Here is an 11949-nt window from a genome sequence, read left to right as displayed (position 1 = left end):
AATTGACATAACATAGTTCATACAGAAAATGGTCTATATCCTACTTTGGTGAGTGGTGTCTTGGGTCTTGAAAGCTCACAAGTGGCCATCTAAGATACATCTGTTGGTCCCATCCCACCAGAGCAAAGGAGAATGAAGAAAACCAAAGACATGAGGAAAATATTAGTCCAAGAGACTAATGGACCACATGAACCACAGCTTCCACCAGCCTAAACCCAGAGGAACTAGATGGTGCCTGGCTAACCCCACCTACCGCTCTGACAGGGATCACAATACAGGGTCCTGCACAGAGTGGGAGAAAAATGTAGAACAAAGTTCAAATTCACAAAAGAAAGAACAGACTTACTGATCTGACAGAGACTAGGGGAACTCCTGAGACTATGGCCCCTGGGTGCCCTGCTGGCTCACGATGGGGACCACTCCCAGGGTCTACGTTTCAGCCAAGGATTGGACAGGCCTGTGGAACAGGAATGACACTTGTGAGGAACATGTTTCTTGGTTTACTGTGGGAGACCTGGTGGGCAGCACCTGCCCAGGAGCAGGGACAGGAAGGATGGATGAATGGGCATGGGGTACCTTGGGTGGAGGGGGGAAACGGGAGATTGCTGATAAAACGTGGCGATTGCAACCAATGTCACAAAACAATTTGTGTATAAACGTTTGAATGAGAAACCAATTGTAACTGTAAACTTTTACCAAAAGTACAATAAAACTTAAAAAAAAAAAAAAATCGTGGGGGCTAGCAAGCCCCAAATCTCTAGGTCAGGTGACAGGCTGGAAACTCCAGCAGTTTTGAGTCTGAAATATATAGGCCAGGCATGCTGGAAACTCTGGCAGGATATCTATGTCACAGTCTTGGGGCAGAATCCTTTTCCCTTGGGAAACCAGTTTTTGCTCTTAAGGCCTTCAGCTGATTGGATGAAGCCCACCTGCATGATGGAGGGGTAATCTGTTTTAAAAGGAGCCCTGGTGGTGCAACAGTTAAGCGCACAGTTGCTAACAGAAAGGTTGGCAGTTTGAGCCTACCCAACAGCTCTGTGGGAGGAAGACCTGGCAATCTGCTCCTGTAAAGATTACAGCCTAGAAAACCCTATGGAGCAGTTCTACTCTGTCACATAGGGTCATTAGGAATTGGAATCAGCTCAATGGCACTTACTAACAACAACCTGCTTTAAAGTCAACAGAATATAAACATAAATCACATGTGAACACCTTCGAAGTGACATCTAGACTAGTGTTTGACTAACTGGGCATCATTGCCTAGCCAAGGTGACACATAAAATTAACCATGACATTGAGAAACTCTGCATCTATTAAAAAAATTGAAATACTAGTTTTAAAACTCCCCACAAAGGCAATTCCAGGCACAGATGATTTCACTGGTAAACTCTACCAAACATTTAAATACCAGTTCTACACAGACTCTGTCCAATTCATTATATGAGGCCAGCATCACTCAGATACCAAAACTAGACAAAATATTACAAGAAAACAAAACTAAATATGGAAAGTCCTCAACAAAATATTAGCAAATTATATCCAGCAATATAAAGACAGGATTATACATCCTGACCAAATGGGGTTGATGGATGGTTGGTTCAACATTTGAAAGTCAATTAATGTAATTTACCATATTAAGAGAAAAATCACAATGATCTCAATAGATGCAGAAAAAACATCTGACAACATTCAATATCCATTCATGATAATAATAATAAACTTCAACAAACTAGTATAAATTGCATGCTGGAAACTAGTAAAGGATGCATATTAAAATCTATAGTTAACATCATGCTTACTGATGAAAGACTAAATTCTTTCCGTCTAAAATCACGAACATGGAAAAGATGTCTACTTTTTCTGCTTCTGCTTAACAACCTTCAAGTGGAGGTCCTAGCCAGAGCAATAAGGTAAGAAATGAAAATAAAAATGTTTGGAGAACTTTCAGCCTGCTGTTTGGGGTGATGAACTTTCCATCCTAAAACCATACACGGTTTGTCCATAACCTCATGGAGAAGGCTCCAGTGATGATTAACTTTGCTGTGACTTACTCGAGGCCTCTACTGGCCACATTCTGGCACTATGTCAAGGGGGAGCTGGTTCCTTCAACCCCTGCTGAGAACTCTACATCTATTTAGAGCCTGAAAAAAAAAAAAAAAGTCAATAGTGCTCAAACTGGTAGATTCAAACAGCTCTCAGTGAGGAAATCTCTACTGAATGGTTTGGTGGCCACTGAGCTGTGGATGTGGTTTTATATCAGCGAGATCATAGGCAAGCATGGCATCATTGACTATTACGTTTGAAGACCAATCTTTAACATCTGATTATATTTGGCTGACTATCTGAGTGTTCTTGGACCATGTGTGATCAGACTCCTAACTGAATAAAATAGATAATGTATGAGAAAAAAAATGTGTATGGACTAGAAAAGAAGAAATATAATTGTTTATTCCTAGATGACATGATCATCCACATAGAGAATCCCAAAGAATCTACAAAAAAGAGCAACAAGAATTGATAGGTGAGTTTAGCAAGGTTGCAGGATACAAGGTCAATATACAAAAATCAATTGTATATACTTGCCATCAACAGTTGGAAACTGAAATCTGAAAAACAATACCATTTACAAGTGCATCGTAAAAAATGAAATACTTAGGAACAAATCTAACAAAATATATGTACAATATGTACATTGAAAACTATAAAAGAATGCTGAGAGAAATTAAAGAGACCTATGTAAATAGAGTGATAAATCATATTCATGAGTCAGAAGATTCTATATTGTTAAGAGGACATTTCTCCCCAACTGATATATAGATTCAACGCAATTCCAATGAAAATCCCACCAGCATTTTTGTGGAAATTAGCAAGCAGATTCTAAAATTTATATGGAAATGTAAAAGATCTCGAATAGCCAAAACAATTATTTTTAAAAACAACAAACTAAAAGGACTCACACTAGCTAGTTTCAAGATGGTGTAATATTGACTTAAGGACAGACTTATAAATCAATGTAACACAATAAACAGTCCAAATATAGACACTTACATATACATTAAATCGATTTTGACAAAGATGCCAAGGTAATTCAATGGTGAAAAAACAGTTTAAAAAGATAGTGCTAGAATAATCCAGCATAAATCCATATACACATCCATAAAAAAAAATATACAAATCTTGACCTTTACCTTGCACCGGGTACAAAACTCAAAATGGACCATAGAACCAAACATAAGACTTAACTACAACACTATTTAAAAAAACACTGGATAAAATCCTTGTGACCTTAGATTAAGCAAAGATTTCTTAGCTAGGGCACACAGACACAAAATTATGAGCTATAAGAAAAACAATAATTGATGAATTACACTTCTTCAAAATTAAAATCTCTGCTCCTCTAAAAACACTAGTAAGAAAATGGAAAGATAAGCCACAGACTGGAAAAAAGTATTTGCAAAACAAATATCTGATAAAAGACCTACATCCATGATATAAAGAACTCCTATAATTCAATAATAATAAGAAACACAGTACCAAAAAAAGGGCAAAGTATTTAAACACAAACTTCACCAAAGAAGATATACGGACTCAAATAAACACATGAAAAGATGCTCAACATTACTAGTCTTTAGGGGAATGCAAATTAAAACTACTATGCGATAACAATACACACCTGAAAATGGCTAACATTAATATGATTGACAATACCAAGTTCTGACAAGGATACAGAGCAACTGGAATTCTCATACGTTGCGATGGAAATGCAAAATGGTATAGCCACTTTTGAAAACAGTTTGGTAGTTTCTTATAAAGTTTACCATACACTATCATATGATCCAGTGATCACATTCCTGAGTATTTACCCAAGAGAAATAAAAACATGTCCACACAAAGACTTATACATAAATGTTTATAGCAGTTTTATACGAATAGCCAAAAACTATTAACTGGTGAATGGATAACAAATTGTGGTATAACCTTACTACTGAATATTATTCAACAAAGAAAGGAACAAACCCAATGGGGAAAGAACATTCTCTTCAAAAAATGGTGCTGGGCAACTGGACTAAACCAAAGCTCAGAAGTTTCCTGAATACAACTGTGATGGTTAAGATTGTGTGTCAACTTGGCTGGACCATGAGTCTCAGTGTTCATATGCAATCACTCCCATGATTGAATAAGCTGTGAGTAGCCAATCAGATGAAAGGCAATTTCCTTGGAGGTGTGGCCTGCATCTGAATATAAGCAGACTTTCCAGCTTTTTGATCTCTCTGGAACCTGTGGCTGCCTCCTGTCATCTCACCTCCGCTTCTTGGGACTTGAGCTGTCAGCGCATCTGCCAAACTTGGGATTCATCGACTTTCACAGCCTGTGAGCGGAGTCCTGCTCTCTGACCCGCTGATCTTAGGTTTGCCAGCCCCTGCAGCTACGTGAATCAGAAGAAACCTTGCAGTCTTGCCTGCCAATCTTGGAATTTGTGGACCTTCACAGCCTGTGAGCAGAAGCCCTGCTCTCTCTCCAACCTGCCAATCTTGGGCTCGCCAGCTTCAGCAGCTGCGTCAATTGGGAGAGGCCTCTACCCTGATCCATGGACTTGGGACCTTCTAGCCTCTACAATCACATGAGCTGTTTCTTTGCTATAACGCTCTCTATCTAATTTATACGTTTTAGTGGTTTTGCTTCTTTAGAGAACTCAGCCTAAGACAACCGCCAAACGCTTCAACGGACAGAGTAGCAGGGGTAGGGGGCTGGGGACCATGCTTTCAGGAGACATCTAGTTCAATTGGCATAACAAAGTTTATTAAGAAAATGTTCTGCGTCCTACTTTGGTGAGTGGCGTCTGGGGTCTTAAAAGCTAGCCAGTGGCCATCTAAGATGCATCTATTGCTCCCAACCCACCTGGAGTAAAGGAGAATGAAGAACACCAAAGTCACAAGGAAAGTATTAGCCCAAGAGACAGAAAGGGCCACACAGACCAGCGACTTCATCAGCCTGAGACCAGAAGAAGAAGATAGTGCCTGGCTATGACCACCCTGACAGGGAACACAATAGAGAGTCCCTGATGAAGCAGGAGAAAAGTGGGGTGCAGAACTCAAATTCTAGTAAAAAGACCAGACTTAATGGTCTGACTGAGACTGGAAGAACCCCAGAAATTATGGCCCCTGGATTCTCTGTCAACCCAGAACTAAAACTACTCCCAAGGTCAACTGTTCAGATAAAGATTAGACTGGACTATGGGACATAAAATGATACTCGTGAAGAGTGTGCTTCTTAGTTCAAGGAGATACATGAGACTAAATGGGCAGCTCCTGTCCGGAGGTAAGATGAGAAGCGAGAGAGGGTCAGGAGCTCGTTGAATGGACACGGGAAATCAGGGGAGGAAAGGAGGAGTGTGCTGTCATAGTACAGGGAGAGTAATTAGGGTCACATAATAATGTATGTATAAATTTTTGTATGAGAGACTAACTTGAATTGTAAACTTTCACTTAAAATACAACAATTAAAAAAAAAAATGGTGCTGGGACAACTGGATATCCACACAAAAAAGAATCAAGTTGAACCCCTATCTCGCACCATACACAAAAATTAATTCAAAATGGATCAATGGCCTAAGTATAAGAACTAAAACTATAAAACTCTTAAAATAAAACATAGGAGTAAATCTTTATGGCCTTAGATTTGGCGAATGAGTCTTAATATTACACCAAAAGCACAAGCAACAGAAGAAAAGATATGTAAGTTGGACTTCATCAAAAACTAAACTTCTGTGCATCAAAGGACATTATCAAGAAAGTGAAAAAACAACCTACATAAAAGGAGAAAATATTTGCAACTCATATATCTGGATAAGAATCTAGTATCCAGAATATATAAAGCACTCTTACAACTCAAATACAACGACAAACAATCCAATTTTTAAAAGGGCAAGGAACTTAAACTTCTTTTCCAAAGAAGATATGCAAATGGAAGCAAGCTTATGAAAACATGCTCAACATCATTAACTATTAGGGAAATGCAAATCAAAACCACAATAAGATACCACTTCACACCCACTAGGATAACTATAATAAAAAAGGTAGACAATAACAAGCATATGAAGAAAATGAAACAGTCATACGTTGCTGGTGGAATGTAAAATGGAGCAGCTACTTTGGAAGACAGTCTGGCAGATTCTCAAAAGGTTAAACATAGAGCTACCATTTGTTCCAGAAATTTCACTCCTCAGTATATACCCAAGATAAATGTAGACATATGTCCACACAAACACTTGTACACAAATGTTCATAGCAGCATTACTCATAATAGCCAAAAAGTGGAAATAACCGAAATGTCCACCAACTGATGAATGGATAAATAAAATGATATGTCCATTAAAAAAAAACAATGGCTATTGAGTCAGTTCTGACTGTTGGTGACCCCATGTGTTTCAGAGTAGAACTATGCACCATAGCTTTTCAATGGCTGATTTTTGGAGCGTAGAACACCAGGCCTTTCTTTTGAGGTGCCTCTGGGTGAACTCAAACTTCCAACCTTTTGGTTAGCAGCTGAGTGCGTTAACCATTTGCACCGCCCAGGGACTCCTGATATATCCATACAATGGAATATTATTCAACCATAAAAGGGAATGAGGTACTGAAGAATGCTATAACATGGATGAACTCTGGAAACATCATGCTAAGTGAAAGAAGCTAGTCACAGAGACTGCATATTACATGATCCATTTACATGAAATGTCCAGAACAAGGAAATATATAGAGACAGAAAGTAGATGAGTGGTTGTCTAGGGTTAAAGGGCAGAGAATGGCTGTTAATGCTATGGGGTTTTTTGAGAGGGGTGATGAAAATGTTTAAAATTAGATTGTGGTAATGGTTACACAATTCTGGGTTTATATTAAAACCACTGAAATGTATCCTTTAAAAGAGTGAATGGTATGAGAATTATAGCCCATAAAACTGTTTAAAAACACTGGAAAGTTTAACAGGGAACATAAAACAATTAAAAAGTTGTATGTACTTTCTCACATGTCACATACTATATAATTCTATTTATATGAAATATCCAGAATAGGTAAATCCACGGAGACAGAAAGCAGACTGGTGGCTGCCGAAGGCTGGTGGGAGGGGGAGATAAAGAGTGATCACTTAATCAGTACAGGGTTATATTTTCGGGTGATGAAATGTTTTGGAACTAGATAGAGGTGGTTGGTTGAAACAACAAATGAATTTACTAAATGCCATTAAAATAATTAATCTTATGTGAATTTCACAATTAAAACTGAATGAACTACTGATACACACAAAAATATGGATAAAACTCAAAAGGATTATACTACATGAAAAAAAGTCAGACACAAAAGCCTCACACTGTATGATTCATTCATATGACAGTGTGAAAAAACCAAAACCCCAGGGACAAAGATCAGATGAGAGGTTTCCAGGGGCTGGGGATAGGGAGAGGGGATTGACTACAAAGGGGCATAAGGGAATTCTGGGGAGTGATGGAAATGTTCTATTACCTTGTGGTGGTGGATGTTATACAACTGAATACATATGTCAAAACTCACTGAAATGTAACCTTTAAAAGGGTGCATATTACTGTTTGGAAAATATACTTCAATAGATATGAGTTAAAAAAAAAAAAAAAGAATCCTGGGCAGCTCACAGGATTGCTTGGAGAGATAAAGAACCAGGCTTGAAGGCTATGCAGCTAGTAGTAATACCCCAAATCAGACTGGAGAATGGTGAGGTGAAGTCATCATTGCTGCGGCTGAGCAGTAACACCACAGCTCACCAGTAGACACTTGACCCTGACCCTGGGGTACCTCCCTCTTCTGCCTCAAGAAAGTGATGGCTCCATTTTCAGAAAGATATTGCGTACGGCTCCTGCTTCTTCATGTCACTATTCAAAGTCTGGAGTGGGGACATCTGATTGGCAGGTCTAGGTCATGTGTCCATTTCTTAACTGCAAGTGCAACTGGGAAAGAGAGTATATATAGCACTTTGCGCTTCTATATTGTGGGAAGACCTTTCATCATAAAATGGGAAATTCCTCTAACACAGGAAGCAGGTTCAAATGTTGAGTAGCCAAGAAGCGACAAAATGTTCATTACACCTCCCATATCATGACTGATGAAGACTTTTAGATGAATCTCCAGTTTTTGAAGGATAAAATCTGAACTCTTTACTCAGCATATAAAGCCTGAGCCTTAATCTGTCTTCTTCAATGCCTCTCTCTTGCCATATCATCTGACTGGACCCTAAATTCTAATCACTCAGGAACTGTCACTGCCCCTTCTCAAGTCCTTCATTCTCATGACTCTGGGACTATGCTATGTTTGAAATGTCCTCCTACCCCACCTCTATCTGGGGAGTTCCCACTCATTTGTCAAAGCTCACCACAGTGAAGCCTTGCCCAAATCTGTGGACAACATGAACAAGGCCCTGTTTGGACTCTGCTCTACTGTAGCACTTAGTAGTATGTGCTAAATAAACAAATGTGTGTTGAATGAGAATTATCCTTCTCTAAAATTTGAGATGCTTCCTGTCATGGATTGAATTGTGTCCCCCCAAAATATGTGTCAACTTGGTTAGGCCATGATTCCCAGTATTGTGTGGTTGTCCTCCATTTTGTGATTGTAATTTTAAGTTAAAGAGGATTAGGGTGGGATTGTAGCACCCTTACTAAGGTCACATCCCTGATCCAATGTAAAAGGAGTTTCCCTGGGGTGTGGCCTGCACTACTTTTATCTTACAAGAGATAAAACGAAAGGAAAGTGAGAGAAAGAGTTGGGGGGACCTCATACCACCAAGAAAGCAACCCCAGGAGCAGAGCGCGTCCTTTGGGCCCGAGGTTCCTGTGCAGAGAAGCTCCTAGACCACAGGAATATTGACGACAAGGACTTTCCTCCAGAGCTGACAGAGAAGAGAAAGACTTCCTTCCCCTGGAGCTGATGCCCTGAATTTGGACTTGTAGCCTGCTAGATTGTGGTAGAATAAGTTTCTCTGTTAAAACCATCCACTTGTGGTATTTCTGTTAGAGCAGCACTAGATAACTAAGACACTTCCTAAGAGCAAGATGTACTTAAAAAACTAAAAAATGTCTTCATATAGCCAAAAGTAGTAACAAAATTTTTGATGTTTTTCAGAAATTCTGAACCAACAGACCTTTGGTCCAATATCCTTATTCCTCACGGTGACCTGAAGATTCTCCCTGAGCAAATGAGTAAAATTAAGACATATCTGAAAACTTTCACTAAGCTAAGAAACACAAAGAAATGAAACACCCTCAGATCTCAAAGGGGCCCAAGACCAGACCCAGTCTAAGCCTGAAGGTGAAATGAGAACACGGCATGTAGCTGAAACTTATGAAATGCTTCTCGCTGATAACCAGCAAGGTCAACAATTAGACTGGAGATCCTAAATTACTCCCTGCAAAACAAACATAATATAGCTAATGGATACAGCTGACCCGAAACTCATATAAGCCGTGGTCTTATCTTTGTCCCCACTGACCAACCCAGGCAACTACATGAGACACATATAGGGGAATGTTCCAGGGAATAGAGGTCCAGCACTCTGGGGATGGCACCTACCAGAACCCATGAATCCTCACTGTGATCCCACTATCCCACATTTCTCATCCCTAAGCCATGTGACTGTTACTTATAGTAGGTGAGAATTCACTGATTAATTCCACTTAACCTGGACCTCAAGTCTGCCTTGTATGCATCTCTCTATTTGGACATTCTTCCCTCTACAAAAGATCTCTTCACAGTAATTTATTCTGCCTTCCTTGTTTAAGATGGCAGTGTGCCCTTTACTTTCTTTTATCTTTGCTTTTCCTCTGCACTAGCCTTCTGAGTACATAAGGTTTGTGAATCCCTTATTTTTAGATTTTTAAATGTTCAGTGTAATTTTTAAGGCTTCCTGAAAGAAGCCCATCACTCCCAGACATATTGTATGTTGCCTCTTTTGAGGCAGGCTCCAGTAATGCTAATTTCAACTAAATGACAGCTTACTGGTGGAAGCTGATGACCAAGAAGTAATAAGAAAAATGAAATCAGAAAGAGAAATGTTTCACCCAGATGAAATGAGTCGTGGTAGGCACACAGAGAAGCCAAAAGCACCAGGTCAGGAACTGGAGTCACTGCCCAACCACCCTTTCGTGCTTCCTACCACTATTTACAAACAGACATAGTGGGTGCCTAAAGAGATCACCCCTGCCTATCCACCCTGTAGGCCTGAGACAGCTTTCAGCGGCAAGAGAAATGGTCTGATTTACTCAGCTCCCAACAATCATTCCATAGAACTTTCAGAGCAGAACGTTTAAAAAAAAAATTTTTTTTTTTCACCAGGGAGAAGTGCTGAAGTTATTAGCAAAGGAAAATGCCAAGAGACATCACTGGCTCTTCCAAACACCCTCTCTAGGTTTGGGAACACGTACCGTACCCATTTTGTACCCAGAGAAAAGACTTTTTATAATCTTACAAAAAGAGTTACATAAACAACACTATCCCCTTTGTTGGTTTCTTTTTTTAAAAGGATTGTTTTGAAAACAGATAATTTTAATGATCTGGAAGCCAAGAATTATTGCTGTGTCTTGAGAGACTATTGGATGCTCCTTTTGGCAGGATTATTTGTTTGCCTAAGATTATGCACGTTTGCTGGAGACACGAAAATGAGCTCCTCCATGCTCTTGGTATTGGAGATGGTTGCACCTGAGTGGGGCTTATTGGAGCTGATGCATGGCTCTAGGCTCCCAAGGAGCACTAGCCTGGTCAAGATTTTCTCAAATCAAAGTTCTCCCTTATGGAGGATATGAAAAGGGGGGAGGGGCACTTAAGAATGACTTTACAGGTAAGTTGACCAAGAAAATGATATATTAAAACACAACACAAATGCTGACAGTGTCGAGAGACAATCAGGCAAGAGGAAAGGAAGGATGAGAGAAAGGAAAATTGTCAGGCCAAGATAAGCAAATTGTTTTGAGGCTATTATTTCCTGTAAAAAGACACGTCAACAAAAGAACTGAAGAAAGCTGCAAGAGAACAGTGGTTTTAAACAAGTACATTCCACAGGAACCTGGTCTACTTCTACATTCCATACTCCATCTCAAATGAGATGTTTCCCACTAGCCCAGAGGAAACGGCTACAAAGTAAATGCTGTTCTGAAGTATGGCTACTACCAGGGCTGGATTAAGGCATGTGAGGGTCCTAAACATTCATAATCTGTGGTGCCCCTCCTCTCCTTGCTCACGCATTCTAATGGGATATGTGAGTTATATATATATGTGTATATACATATGTATGTGTGTGTGTCTTAGCTATCCATGATGTAACTTCTTTTTAAATGTGACTATATTAGTATATATACTATATGTTTTTAACTGCTGTCGAGTCAAATCGGTTCCTTCTCACAGCGATCCGATAGGACAGGGTAGAACCCATGGGGTTCAAGGAGCTGCTGGTGGATTTGCACTGCTGACCTTTTAACTAGCAGCCAAGCTCTTAACCACTGTGCCACCAGGGATCCATATACTATTACTATATAGTATATAGTACTAGCAGTTGAACACAAAAGTGACATATGCCACTTTAGCAGAATGAGATGAACTGTATCATAAAATTTTTAGTGGATGCAGGGTGCTAGTATTTTTACTATATACCACATTTTCTACAAAAAGAATATTCCACACATTCTACAACAAGGAAAATGAGTCAGTGAACTTAATTGTTTCAACATTCACTGTAAAATTCTGTTGATCTCCCTCAACGAAAAATTGACTTTCGCCAATTTTGCTTTAAACGGCTCATACTACAGTTTTGATGCTTGTTTTGTAATAAATGCTATAACTATAAATGAACAAATGAAAAGATGTCACAAAAGAAAATTAAATGATCATAAAACAAATATTACAACAAATTCCTATACAGTAGTCCCTCGGTATC

At 39.3% G+C, this 11949-nt stretch overlaps 1 pseudogene; it reads left to right on the top strand.

The window, feature by feature from the left end:
- Positions 1-1988: 1988 nt before the first annotated feature.
- Positions 1989-2303, top strand: LOC101346737 (ATP synthase subunit g, mitochondrial pseudogene; annotated as a pseudogene).
- The last annotated feature ends 9646 nt before the right edge of the window (positions 2304-11949 follow it).

Source organism: Trichechus manatus, unplaced genomic scaffold (assembly GCF_000243295.1).
Source record: "Trichechus manatus latirostris isolate Lorelei unplaced genomic scaffold, TriManLat1.0 scaffold00043, whole genome shotgun sequence".
NCBI lineage: Eukaryota > Metazoa > Chordata > Mammalia > Sirenia > Trichechidae > Trichechus > Trichechus manatus.
This window is presented reverse-complemented; position numbering and strand designations above follow the sequence as displayed.